Here is a 4,338-nt window from a genome sequence, read left to right on the forward strand (position 1 = left end):
AGGTGTGGAGGCTTTACCCCAGAGTTTGATGTCATCGGCGAACTTGGCCAGTCCACTTCTGACACCAATGTCTACATCATTAATGAAATTGTTAAATAGTATAGGCCCTAGAACAGAGCTTTGAGGGACCCCACTGGTCACAGTGCACCATGACGATTGACTTCTGTCCGCCACCACCCTCCGGGTCCTACCGCAGAACCAATTCCCCAGCCAATGGATTGTGGTGAGGCCGAGGCAGCAGTTAGCCAGTTTTGCCAAAAGGGGATCATGGGATACCCTTCAATCAATGAAAGATTGAAAGCTTTTTTGAAGTCAAGATATCTCTTCCCCCTTGTCCAGGTGATAGGTCACCTGGTTGTAAAAGGAAGTAAGATTGGTCAAGCAAGACCTACCCACAACAAACCCGTGCTGGCTATCCCTCAGGATGTTGCCATCAGCCACTCTGTTAAGGATGGCTTCTTTGATAATCTTTTCCAAGACCTTCCCCGGGATAGAGGTCAGGCTGATGGGCCTGTAGTTTGCAAGATCCACTTTCCTCCCTTTCTTGAAGATAGGCACCACACTGGCCTTCTTCCAATCTTCGGGCACTTCACCAAAGCACCAGTTCTCAAAGATCTGTGCCAGGGGCTGAGCTATGATGCTTGCCAGCTCCTTGAGTACCCTCAAGTGTAAACCGTCCAGGCCGGCTGACTTGAAGGTATCCAGCCTCTCAAGGTCTTCCTTCACAAGCTTTGATGGAGGACTCCCTGTCCAGTAGTAGGCAGAGGCATCCCATGGGACTGGTGAAAAACTGATGCAAAGTACCCATTTAGCAAGTTTGCTTTTTCCTGGGCATCAGTTGTCAGTTGTTCCATCTAGTTTGGCAGGGGACCAATGTTGCCCTTGCTTTTCCTCCGGCTCCCCACATATCTAAAAAAGGACTTTTATTGTCCTTGATATTTGAAGCTAGCTGGAGTTCTGTTGCAGCTTTGTCTTTCCTGTTTCACTCCCTGCAGGTCTGGACCAGCGCAAAGTATTCCTTCTTGGTGGTGGATCCAGTTCTCCGTCCTTTGTAGGTCTTTCTTTTAAGACGCAGGAGGTCCACTAGTTCCCTGGAGAATGAAAGGGGCTGCTGTGCCCTTTTGCTGCCTTTTCTCCGAGACGGGATAGACTTTGCTTGTGCATCCAGAATTGCTCCCTGGAGAAGCAACCACTCATCGTGGACTCCCCTCCCCTTTGGGTTGTGGCCCTTGAGGGCCTCACTGACAAGCCTCCTTAGCTTGTTGAAGTCAGCTTTCCTGAAGTCAAGGACTTCTGCATTACTGACTGACTTGCCAGATTTACGGCGGATAGTGAAGGTGATCAGCTAATGGTCACTGTCTCCCCAGCTTCCCTTTGATCATTAGGCTAATTAGGTTGGCCCCTGTTGCTTTCTATCCAATTTAAATGTTTTGCCTTTAGTTTTCAGGATTTACCTTATGTTATGGGAAACAAATGAAAGCAACAAAAGAACTTATTTTGTATCCATCTTCCTTTCAAAACTAAGGTACTGATCCTGCAAGATGTTTTGAGTAGAAAAAAGCTCTTTGCTCCTGCCAAAGTCTCATTAACTTTAGGGAGGCTTTGCACGGACCCAAAAGTTAACCCACAAAGGCCAAAGACCTAAACATCCTGATCTTTTAGCATTTTACCTCTATGGAATTGAAAGCTCTTCCATAGGTCAATATCAGGTAATGAATAAAATAGGCCAGGGCCCACCACTTGCCTCCATCAATTTCGCAGTCAGAGACTCCAGGTGATAGGAAGAAAAACTTACGAAGCATGGACTGGGGGACACTGCAAAAACTTTTTATAGTTCTGAAAAAAATAAATGTTATCTTCCCTGTGTTGATTGGTTGTTTGCTCCACCCCTCCCCTCTACCTCACACCTTATCACTCTACATCCTCTCCTCTTACTCTGTCTCAGGGCTAGACAACGTTTTTTGGCCGGAGTGCCGAAAAAACCACAATGTCTACCTTGGAAGGTGCTGGAGTGCCGACATGCCAGAGCCCAGAGCAGCTATTAGCAGCCTCCTGGCTACAGCCAGCCCATGGAGCTGGTCTGCTTGCAGCAGGGCTTGCAGCCTCCCAGTTGCCTGTTGGGAGCAGCCTGGGCTCTCTGGCTGGCAGCAGCTGCTTAGAGCCCGGGCTGGCGGTGGTGTGCCAAGCAAAATGGCCTTGCATGCCATGCTCAGCACACATGCCAGGGGTTGTTGACCCCTACTCTATCTTCTCGTTCTTCCTAGTTTATCTTTCTTATATAAGGCTTTTCTCCTCCCCCCAGAAAACAAGAATTAAAACAAAAAAAAATAACATCACACTGGTTACTCTACTTGTGAATTATGCCCTTTACCACATTTGTGTCTGTATTGTCTGTTTTAATTGTAAACTCTTTAGTGCAGAGACTCTTTTCTATAGCAGTACTGTAGTAAACATCATTAATAAAATAAAACAGGATATCATATGCCCAACATTAAGATATATGACCTGATGTTTTTTAAGATGATTGTACTCACCCCATGGAAGAGAAATTTGATATTGTTTTCTACATGCAGAAGGCAGGAAACTGTATGGCAGGTCTTACACAGTTACACTGTTCCAACATGTTCATCTTGTTTGTTTTCCTTACTTTTCCACTTTTTATCTTATTTGCATATAAGGAATTATCCTGGAATAATGAGTGCAGAAATCTTTTCAGTTAAGTCTGCGCATTAAACTTCAAACAATCCAGTTTTCTACTGTTCATGCAACATACAAATTTATTTTACTCAGAAACTTAAATTAGTAGCTATAGTAATTTGGTAGGTGTAAAATCACTATGTATCTTTTGCAACAAAAATAAATGCCCTTAGACCTTGTTTACAGCACTATAAACAGTTCTGAATTAGTTTTAGGTTCTATACATAAAGTCTTATTGTAAGTCATGTGCAACAGACAACACGAATGACAGCATAATCCAAAACACAGCTGTCTAAGAGACGTACCATAAGTCTAGAGTGAAAGATAAGGGCTACTACCTGTCCCTAAATTGCTTTGGCTTAGCTTCAGAATAAAAGGGAAATTAATTTGTAAAGTAGGCCCTTTTGATGGCTGAAATAATTCAAATTTACTGCACATTAATTTCACCTACATAAATACCTACTTAACATGCAGTACCCCAAACTTTGAAACCTCTTAAGAGTCCCTATGAACTCAATTGAAGAGAGTAAATGACCCAAGCCACATCAGTTTCTTAATCCTCTCTTGTCCAACCTTGCACTGTTATCAGTACATGAGGCTTCTCTAGACAGTCATTTTTTGTCAACGAGTATCCTGATCAGTAGGCTCTTTGCTGCAGTGAGTGAGAAGGTGAATGTATTTTATCTCCAGCTAGGGTGGCCATCATAGAGGACAGTTTGGTTGTCCCCTGTTCTCTACTGATATGAAACCCAACACCTTTATGTCCTCTATTTTTCTCTCGAAGAAAATTTTTTCTCTTCTCTTGACGAGGAGAATAGAGGACATAAAGGCATCGGGTTTTGCATCAATAGAGGACAGTGGATAGAGTAGCAGAAAACCAGAACGTCCTCTATGATGGTCACCCTATCTCCAACAAGTGTCTCTCAGATTGTAAAAAATCAGGTTCCTTATGTTTCCTGGTATTACAAAATCCACATTAGGAAGCACTCCTAGATGTACTGAACTTAGTACAGGTGTAATCTGCATCAGTACTCAATAGGGAAAAGGAAGAGTCAAGCAAGCACATATTCCTATTTCCAAAAGGTTAACTTCCAGATCCTTTCTCATGTGCTCTGAATTCAAGGCCCACTGCCTGTGAGAGTAACATATTAATTCTATAAAAAAGGAGGGCAAGGAGGCAGAGCTTTGTGCTTAAACACCCTTTCCTAAAATGTATTCCAGGCAATAAGCCTGACAAAGTGTCTTTTACTCTAGAAGAGTCTGGTAAGCACTATATGTAACAATAATGAAAAGGACAATTAAGAGCCCATGTCCTATAGTACTTGATCAATTACTATCTGCAAACCAAACATGTTATGTTAGACAAAGAGAAGAATGCAGAATATGTCTGTTCCCTCTTTCCTTCACTGTTCTACCTCCAAATCTATTGAATAAACTTTTCAAAAAATAAAAACAAGTAAATAATTGGTACTATCAAGGAGAGATGAACAAAATGATTTAAAAGGCTCTTCCACTTTTCACTAAAACTATGCTACTGTCTGTAATATACCAGTTCATCAATTTGATGCATCACTTCTGGATTTTCCAAAAAGAGGTAAATGGATGACTCAGAAACAAGAAATGACTTGAATCTTTGGGGGG

This window comes from Gavialis gangeticus, unplaced genomic scaffold, assembly GCF_001723915.1.
Source record: "Gavialis gangeticus isolate Ggan-Ray unplaced genomic scaffold, GavGan_comp1, whole genome shotgun sequence".
NCBI classification, from domain to species: Eukaryota; Metazoa; Chordata; order Crocodylia; family Gavialidae; genus Gavialis; species Gavialis gangeticus.